The sequence below is a fragment of the Euleptes europaea genome, chromosome 1 (genome assembly GCF_029931775.1).
Source record: "Euleptes europaea isolate rEulEur1 chromosome 1, rEulEur1.hap1, whole genome shotgun sequence".
Taxonomy (NCBI): domain Eukaryota; kingdom Metazoa; phylum Chordata; class Lepidosauria; order Squamata; family Sphaerodactylidae; genus Euleptes; species Euleptes europaea.
In genome coordinates this window covers 28,310,056-28,319,611 of record NC_079312.1, presented here as the reverse complement: position 1 = coordinate 28,319,611, position 9,556 = coordinate 28,310,056, and the positions used below count along the sequence as shown (strand labels likewise).

Sequence of the window (9,556 nt, the reverse complement as noted above, 5' to 3'; positions counted from 1 at the left end):
GTTGCAGGGTAGGCATCACTACCTCCGTTCCTGGGCAGGCACCAGTCTGGAGGGTGGAGGTCAGCCTCCTCTCTCCTTAGGGTTGCCAACCTCCAGGTGGTAGCTGGAGACCTGCTATTACAACTGATCTGCAGCCGACAGATCAGTTCCCTTGGAGAAAATGGCCGCTTTGGCAATTGGACTCTATGGCATTGAAGTCCCGCCCCTCACCAAACCCCACCCTCCTCAGGGTTCGTCCCAAAAACCTCCTGCCAATAACGAAGAGGAACCTGGCAACCCGATCCTGCCTCCCCATACCATTTTCAGTAGCGCTTTTTAATTTTTTTCTACTTACAAAACTCAGAGATTTAGGATGGCCTAGTACAGGTTGGGACATCCCTGGAAACTTGGAGGTGGAGCCTGGGGAGGGCAGGGTTTGGTGAAGGGAGGAATCTCAATGCAGTATAATGCCAGAGTCCACACACACACACCGCACTCACACACCAAAGCAGTTATTTTCTCCAGAGGAACTGATATGGGTCACCAGGAGAGCAACTGTAATTCCAGGAGATTTCCAGGCACCACCTGGAGGGGTGTGTGTGTGTGTTAAGTGCCATCAAGTCGTTTCCGACTCATGGCGACTCTATGAATAAACGTCCTCCAAAGTGTCCTATCCTTAACAGCCTTGCTCAGGTCTTGCGAATTGGGGGCCGTGGCTTTCTTTATAGAGTCAATCCATCTCTTGTTGGGGCTTCCTCTTTTCCTGCTGCCATCAACTTTTCCTAGCATGATTGTCTTTTCCAGTGACTCTTGTCTTCTCATAATGTGTCCAAAGTACGACAGCCTCAGTTTAGTCATTTTAGCTTCTAGGGTCAGTTCAGGCTTGATTTGATCTAGAACACACTGATTTGTTTTTTTGGCGATCCAGGGTATCCGTAACACTCTCTTCCAACACCACATTTCAAAGGAATCTACTTTCTTCCTATCAGCTTTCTTCATTGTCCAGCTCTCACACCCATACATAGTAATAGGGAATACGATGGCATGAATTAACCTGATCTTGGTTGCCAGTGACACATCATTACGCTTCAGAATCTTTTCCAGCTCCTTCATGGCTGCCCTTCCCAGTCTCAATCTCCTTCTGATTTCTTGGCTGCTGCCTCCCTTTTGGCTGATGATGGAACCAAGGAATAGAAAGTCTTCAACAATTTCAGTTTCCTCATCGTCAACCTTAAAGTTGTGTAATTCTCCTGTAGTCATTACTTTTGTCTTCTTGGAGGTGGGCAACCTTAATTTTGAATCATTTCATCTAAGGCAGAGGTGCCCACAAATGTGGTTTTCACGAGGTTCTATGAAGTATTAATTAAATGGAGTGTTTTGCTGAAATGTCAAACTCCTCAAATAAAATTTTGCATGTCTGTCAGATTTCAAATATTGCCAGGCATTGCTCATTGTCTACTGACTGGCATGCAGTGGAAGTGAAGGGAATAACAGCGATAAAGCACTGCAGGTGGGAAAAGGTCCTCTTTTGCAACAGAAAGAGAGCAGTGAGGAAATGGAGCAAGAACAAATAAAATGTTGAGCAGAACTATCAGAGCTGTGACGGCAAAAAAAGACAAAAGTCTAGTAGCACCTTGAAAACTTCGTGACATGTATTTCAGTGTGAGTCTTCATGAGTCACAACTCACTTCTTCAGAAAGATCAATAGTTTAAAATGCAGTGAAAAAGATTCTTACATTAAAAATATGTGAAATTTTTTAACTTATCTCTTCGTTTGTCTCCTAAGCTCCTTTATTCTAAAGTTCCATCTTGGCCTTCCTTGATCCAAAGTATTAAATACCACATTTCTAGCATACTACTTTTCAGAAGCTTTTCTTTTTTTTTAAGATGTATTTGATTTAAACTACCTATAATGGAAAGCTAATAGCCAAAACTAACACACATTTAAGAGAAGATTATCTTTCTGTATACTTTTTTTTTTTATTTCCACCATGCAATTCGTTTGATTTCTGTATCCAGTATGATGGCTATATCTAGTATGAATAGTTTGCTTTCTAGAGTGCTGAAAGGCACAGCCTTTGGAAGTGACAAAGGGTCAGCTAAATTAAACGTATTGAAACATTACATCTGCTTTGCAAGAGGCAAATTGAAACCCTTTATTTTGCAGCGGAAGAAAACAGTATTTCCCTGACCGGGAATCGAACCCGGGCCGCGGCGGTGAGAGCGCCGAATCCTAACCACTAGACCACCAGGGAAGCTGTACGAAACCCTTCCAGACTGCTTTCTATATCTACTCTTTAGTTGTTTCAGCAATTTGTATAGACTATTCTCATGCTGTGCATTTAGGATTCATCGATTGTATGATGTTGACTTCCGGCCAAACCTTGGCGTCTTTTCCCCAGAACAACAAACATAAAACTGGACACTCCCTTTCCTGTGTGTGTAAAGTGCCTTCAAGTCGCAGCCGACTTACGGCGACCCCTTTTTGGGGTTTTCATGGCAAGAGACTAACAGAGGTGGTTTGCCAGTGCCTTCCTCTTTCCTTTCCTAGCTGGGTCAAATGCTGTCAACGGTTGCATTTCCAAAGCTGAAGCTTTGAATATACTCTCGCTCTTCGATTCAACTCTTTTCTCCACCAACACCTACAAGACAAACTTGTTGTGGAAACCAGGCAAACACGATGTTCCAGTTGACATATTCTGGAAAGTTATTTGTGGAAAGCCCCCCCCTCCCCCCACGTTCTTTCTGTCCTCTTGCAGATAAATATTATTTTGTTATTTTATTTATCCGGCTGTGCCGGGTGGAGCAGGTTTCGGATAAACAAGAAGATTTCTATGGAAGGGTCACGGTCTGACCCTGCACGGGAGGTTTTGCCTGGGATTTGCCGCTCTCTAGATGCACATTTCCCCCCATCCGAATTCTAAAAAACTCAAAAATAAGCCCCCCGTGCAGAGTTCGGAGAATTCGGTTCAGAAAAAAAATGTGCATCTAGAGAGCGGCAAAATCCAAGGCAAAACCTCCAGTGCACCAATGGCCAAAAATAAGCCCCCCCCCCCATGCGAAGTTTTGAGAATTCGGATGGGGGAAATGTGCATCTGGAGAGCGGCAGATCCCAGGCAAAACCTCCAGTGCATCAATGGGAGACCGCCGAGATCCGGTCATCTGGGCGGCATAGCGGCGGAAAGCAAAAGGGCAACACCCGTAGGATGGCGCACAGCGGCGGCGGCGGCTCCCCTTCTGTCCCACGGGAGTGTGCGCAAAAACGGAGGCGCGGAGCAAGAAGCCTCCGCCAGAGGCCTTCCAAGCCTTCGGCCCACCCGGAGAGGACAGGCAGAACGGCACGATTCTAGCCAATCAGGAGTCTAGCCAACAGGATTCTAGCCAATCACCGTTGCTTCCGGTCCGGGGTTGGGAACGCAGATGCCCCACGTGACTGCCATCGCTTTGCCGTTCGCGGGAGATCTTCTTCCGGTCCTGCTTCCACGCGGAGCCTCTTTCTTTCAGCCGCCCCTCTCAGAGCCCAAACCAGGCCTCCCAACCCGGCCTGCAACCAGATCTTCCACCTGCTGTCCCTGGCTATGATCTTATATGAGGGCCAGGCATTCAAAGGGGGGGGGGGGGAATTGGTAGGTTATCCGGGTTGTGTAACCGTGGTCTTGGGGGAAGCTAGGGTTGCCAGGTCCCTCTTCGCCACCGGCGGGAGGTATTTGGGGGTGGAGGCTGAGGAGGGCGGGGTTGGGGGAGGGACTTTGATGCCATACAGTCCAGTTGACAAAGTGGCCATTTTCTCCAGATGCACTGATCTCTATCGGCTGGAGGTCAGTTGTAATAGCAGGAGATCTCCAGCTAGTACCTGGAGGTTGGCAAGCCTAGGGGAAGCTCTCTCTGACCTGCCCATTGGTTGGAACAAAGGCCCATACAAATACACCATAAAGGCTAGAAAACAGCAAGAGTAGCATTTTAAAGACTGACCACATTTCTGGCAGGGTGTGAGCTTTGGTGAGCCACAGCTCACTACTTCAGATAACATAAAGGACTACTAGGCATGCCATCCATCACTCCCGGAAATCAGGCCGTCCCGCTACTACCAAGCTGTCTAGAGGGGGTGATATGGAAAAATAAGGATATGTTCTTTTTTTAGAAAGTACATTTTGCTTTGTTTTTGCACTTGTCTGTTCTAACATTAAGAAGCCCTTGGACGTTTGGTAAATTCTCTGGCCGGTGACTTGAGCCATGTTTATATTCTGCACAGCACCTTGTCATTAGCAGCAATCTCCAGTGACAACAACAGATACAATCGGTGACTGCAATTTTCCCCCCTATGTAGAAGGGGGATGGGCTGCATCAGAGTTTTCCTGTTATCAGCGTTGCAAATCTCTTGTGGGAAATGAAGAACAAGAAACACCTAAGAGGTCATCAGCTCGTCATTATGATTCTATTTGAGACCCTTCGTTAGGCAACATTTTGTCTTGTCTAGGTTGTGTGTGTTAAGCGCTGTCAAGTCGCTTCCGACTCATGGCGACCCTATGAATCAATGTCCTCCAAAACTTCCTATCATTAACAGCCTTGCTCAGGTCTTGCAAACTGACGGCTGTGGTCAACCTAGGTTGGCAATGGCTAAACACCCTTCCACAGAACAAAAGCAACCCAGAAACTTCCAGGAATAAAATCTGCCAACAACCCTGATTTATTGAAAAGAAAGATAATAAATGCTGCTGCTTTTTCCTTTTGAAAATCACCTCATGAGCAGTTCTTTCTTGTGTGATATTCTCTCTCTGCTTAGCCTTGGCTGTTTCTGGTGTGGAGGGAGGGAAGTTCCTCAGCCCATCTGCTCCATGTGCCCCAAGAGCTGTTTCCCTTCCACTGGCCAGGTAGTTCAGGCTCAGCAGTGTGGTGATGGGCCTTCAGAGCATCCCAGAGGTATCCAGATGGTGTTGCAATAAGTGTTGTTGGGGTGAGGTTGGGGGCTTACGAAGGGCAGATTCCAAGACTTCCTGCATAGACTAAAGAATATTCTAAAAAGATCTCGGGTTCTCCCTTCTTGGGGAAAGGGGAGGGACATTATTTTATGCAGCAGGAGTTTCGCTGCTGGCGGGCTCAGATGAATGCTCGGCCAGCTGCCTGGTCATGACCTCCTGGAAGAGTGCTCGCACAACCATGGGGTTGATGGTGGATGACTTGTCATTTTGGCTCAGGCTCTCCACTTCTTTTGACATGTGCTCATACACATCCATCAGCAAAGTTTTCATCAGCCTCTTGGCCTTGGTTTCCATGCGCACCTTTGGCATGCTCCCCAGGATCTTGGAGGCAACAATCCGTGGGGAAGAGATGTTCAGCACTGTCCGGCTCCCCACCTTCATGGCCTGGCACCTTTTCTGCTTCTTAGGCTGGAGCCTCTTCTGTTTCTTTCTGGCCTGCTGACCCTTCTTCTGGGGCTTCTTTTTCTTCATCCTCTTGGTTTCATTGTTGCCTTGGTGCCTGGCAGCCATGTTGATCTCTTGTCTCTCTAGGGCCCTGCCTTCGAATGTCTCCAGAGTTTTGCTGAGCACGGTGAATTACAGACAATAGCATACAAATGAGGGCACTACAGCGAGCATCCCTATTGGGTGGCTTCAGCCTTCATTGCAGCCAAGCTACCATTGTTACACTGGATGCGACTGTGACCTATTCCTGCCTACGATCCAGTTGCGAAGCTTGACTATGCTGCCGGTAATTGGAAATGTATCTCTTAAATAGATTTACAATCCTGGCAGGTGGTGCAAAGTATTTTTTTCTCCAATATATGGAGACTAGCAGTTGAATGTATTGCACAAAAATTTGGTTTCCAATACAGATTTGGATTATTTATATTAACTTTTTTACATGTAAATACACTGTTTTGTGAGATATATAACCTGTATTTATATTTATTTATTTACATGATTTATATCCACCGTTTTTTTCCAGTGGGGACCCCGAGTGACTTATATAATTATCCGGTTTTCCATTTTATCCACACAACAGCCCTATGAGATATGTTAGGCTGAGAGTATGTTACTGGCCCTTAATTTTGTCAGACTGAAAAATTCCTACATTATGTATTTAATGTGAAAAAATAAAGTATTTTTGAAAACCTCATTTAGCTCTTTTTTCATTAACAGACTTTTTATTGTCCAAGAAACTAGTCAATCATAATTTTAGCAGGTTCAGTGGGGTGTGTGTTAAGTGCCGTCAAGTCGCTTCCGACTCATGGCGACCCTATGAATCAATGTCCTCCAAAATGTCCTATCTTTGACAGCCTTGCTCAGATCTTGCAAATTGAGGGCTGTGGCTTCCTTTATGGAGTCCATCCATCTCTTGTTGGGTCTTCCTCTTTTCCTGCTGCCCTCAACTTTTCCTAGCATGATTGTCTTTTCCAGTGACTCTTGTCTTCTCATAATGTGACCAAAATATGATAGCCTCAGTTCAGTGGTACAATGGTACAGCTAGGTAACTAGAGTCTGGTCTTGTGGGAGGCCCTCTTCAGATGATACTGCCTGTTTAAAACAAAAAAACAAAAAAACCCCACTGAACCCATGAGCCAGGAAACGACCTTCTATCCCAAAATTTCATCATGACTCTGCTGGTCATCTGTTTTAGTTTGGCCTTGCAAAGGTATAATAAATTTGAGCAATAAGCTTTCAGGGGTTTTAGAAAGCTACTTGTCTGGATGGAGGTATCCTTACCTTTTCATGAGTCGCTCCTTTTGAAGGAGCTGTGCCTTAGTGTTTTAACAGAATTGCAATCAAGTATTGCCAGTCCCTGACTTGTCAGCGGATTGCGCTCAGCCACTTCTGCCGAACCTCTCTGGATGGATTGCCCTGCCCCACAAGGTTTGGGCACTCTTCCTTCCCTTGGCACATTTCTCGGTGTCTGCATGGTTCCTCCTTCTCTCCCCTCTGCTCCTTTGCCAGAGAGCTGGAGGAGAGTACTCCAGGATCAGAGGAGCATGCCGAATATATTAGGTGCTGTGGAACACAGGCAGGACGGTGCTGCTGCAGTTATCTCCTTTGGGGGCTTCCTAGAGGCACCTGGTTGGCCACTGTGTGAACAGACTGCTGGACTTGATGGGCCTTGGCCTGATCCAGCATGGCTTTCCTTATGTTCTTATGGCTGCTGCCCCTGGAAGACAAGTCGGCAGCTGTGGTTCCTAATGGGCACCACCGCTGCTCAGCTGTTTGACCAGAGTAGGTTCCACTTGGAGCAATCACACCATGCTTGGTCTCCCTGGCAGGGCCATCTTGACGCATGGGCCCGATGGGCACTTGCCCGGGGGCCCCATGAGCATAGGGGCCCTAGGCTAATCTGTGTATGTTAAGTGACTTGCCATGAATAAATACTACTACACAGTAGTCTAGACTATACTAAACTTTTTATTCCTGTGAGTGGTTGTCGTAGGGGCCCCAGCACACTGGTTTGCCCAGGGGCCCATAAGGCTGTTAAGACGGCCCTGGCTCAAGGGCGGCTTCTGGAGCCTTCTGCAGACCATGTCCTGGTGGGTGTGGTCAGATGTCACTTGTCAGATGGGAGCTAGGCCATCACTCAGGTTCTTCCGTGGCTCCTACCTACTGGGGGGAGGGGGGAAAGTGAGCTGGAGGGCCCAGGGGAGTGCCCCTTGCTGGCTCTGGCTCTTCAGTGACAAGAAGAAAGGGGCGGAGCCTCAAAAATGGCCTATGGAGGATAGAAAACACCCCCAGAGCAGAGAATGTTAAGAACAGGCGAGAGAGAATTAAAAGGGGAAATCCATGTTGCCCTTTTTTCTCACAGGCTGGTTCCCAGTGAATCCTACACATCTGCAGAATTTTGAAACCTTTGGGGGTTTTGTGACTATTAGTGTAGGTATAATTGGCTAAGCGTTACACCAATGAATCACTGGTGAAAACATTTCCATCGTATTTTCAAATTTTGCAAAATTTAAGATACACGTAGAATTTCAGTTCTTCTCCCATGGATCTCAATTTAAAGGCAAAAGCAGTTTAAGAAAAAGTCGATTTTAGGAGAATTTAGCTGGATACTTAGTGCACTACAGATGAGGAAACAGTTCTCTAGGCAGTACAAAGTGGCTAATGTGGAAAATGAACTTTTGAAGTGAAGAAAAGAATTGGCAGCACTTACAATAGTTTTATTAATAATTTTCGTTGCATTGTAAATAACTTGAGTTTTCTCATGACAAAAAAATCTATAAAACAATTTCGAACAAATTGATATTCAAGACCAACCAAAGCATCAAATTCAATTCAGCTCAGTTTAAACAGAAATGTATTGTTCCCATCATACAAACAATTGTAATTCTGTACATAGTATTGTTTTACCAGTTTTTCTTCTCTGACTAAAATATACCATTAGCATGCAACGTTTCAGAAAGCAAATGGGGATGTGTGAAGTACATGTCAATCGACAGAATACTTTGAAAAGTTTGAGAGTGCAAAAAACACTTTCCCTGACCGGGAATCGAACCCGGGCCGCGGCGGTGAGAGCGCCGAATCCTAACCACTAGACCACCAGGGAAGCTGCAGTGAGATTCTCTAAACTGATCTATACAATGTATTTGAGCAGCTTTCCTATAACAAATATACTAAAAAGTACAACGTAAATAAATAAATTCGCTTTTTTAAAAAGTCAAACTTGCAGTTAAATAAAACTCCGTTCAAATGTATTATGCAAACCAGTTGAATAAAGTATATTCTCCAGCAAAGAAAACACTGCGGAAGTAGAAGCTGCTTTTCGTCGGTAAACCAAATTGTACCAGAAGCACAGCCGCTTTGCAGCTCTGAAATTCAGTTTTAAAACGAAAACAATCCCATCGCACCTTTGTTTAAGTTTCTATTTTATAAAACACTCTTAAAGTACTACTGGGAAACTTTACAATGACAGAAGGTAAGCTTCAAAAGAATCGAAAACAAAAATCGGGGGTGGGAAGAAAACATATGAAGATTTTTTTAGGGAGGTTTTCTCTTGAAATTTCTAGTTTATTCACTTTGAACTTTAACTAAATAAGTGGACAGGCACAGGAGGGGGAAAAAAACGGAAAGGGGAAAAAAAAAAAGGATGTGTCAGAAGTGGGATTTGAACCCACGCCTCCATACGGAGACCAGAACACCCAGAGCTGGGAAGGTAGAAGCCTTGAGTCTGGCGCCTTAGACCACTCGGCCATCCTGACACTCACACAAAGCCATGTTCAGCAAAGCGACCTAATTACGGCAGCTCTTCGCTTTTGCTGCGCAGCTCATTTCTCACTCCCAAACGTTCGCACCAGCCAAACACATTTCCACGTAGAGATAAAACCAGCACATAAAACTCTCCCTTGAGATCATCCCCCCCCCCCACTCCGCTAAACCGGGAAGAACAAGGGCGCTCAACGAGAAGTGGCTTTCCTCATTCGCCTCGTACGATCAATCGCCCGTCCTTCATGACTCTCTTGCTAAAAACCACAATAATGCCTAGAACCCATCCACATGTCACGCAGGTTACGTGTCAGTCTCCCCCGGTGCTCTGGATGTCTTGCGCTAATCATTGCTGATCTTACCCTAAACAGCTGAAATAGTAAAATAACGATTGC

The 9,556-nt window shown here is 45.7% G+C and overlaps 3 non-coding genes across 3 annotated transcripts; all 3 read right to left on the bottom strand.

Moving 5' to 3' along the window:
* Nucleotides 1-2,162: 2,162 nt before the first annotated feature.
* TRNAE-CUC (transfer RNA glutamic acid (anticodon CUC)) lies at nucleotides 2,163-2,234 on the bottom strand. Its single transcript has one exon. It is a non-coding gene; the product is annotated as a tRNA-Glu (tRNA).
* A 6,199-nt stretch (nucleotides 2,235-8,433) lies between these two features.
* On the bottom strand, nucleotides 8,434-8,505 carry TRNAE-CUC (transfer RNA glutamic acid (anticodon CUC)). Its single transcript has one exon. It is a non-coding gene; the product is annotated as a tRNA-Glu (tRNA).
* Nucleotides 8,506-9,048: 543 nt separating this feature from the next.
* On the bottom strand, nucleotides 9,049-9,157 carry TRNAL-CAA (transfer RNA leucine (anticodon CAA)). Its single transcript has 2 exons — nucleotides 9,120-9,157; nucleotides 9,049-9,094 (listed from the first exon to the last, which is right to left on the bottom strand). It is a non-coding gene; the product is annotated as a tRNA-Leu (tRNA).
* Nucleotides 9,158-9,556: the final 399 nt, after the last annotated feature.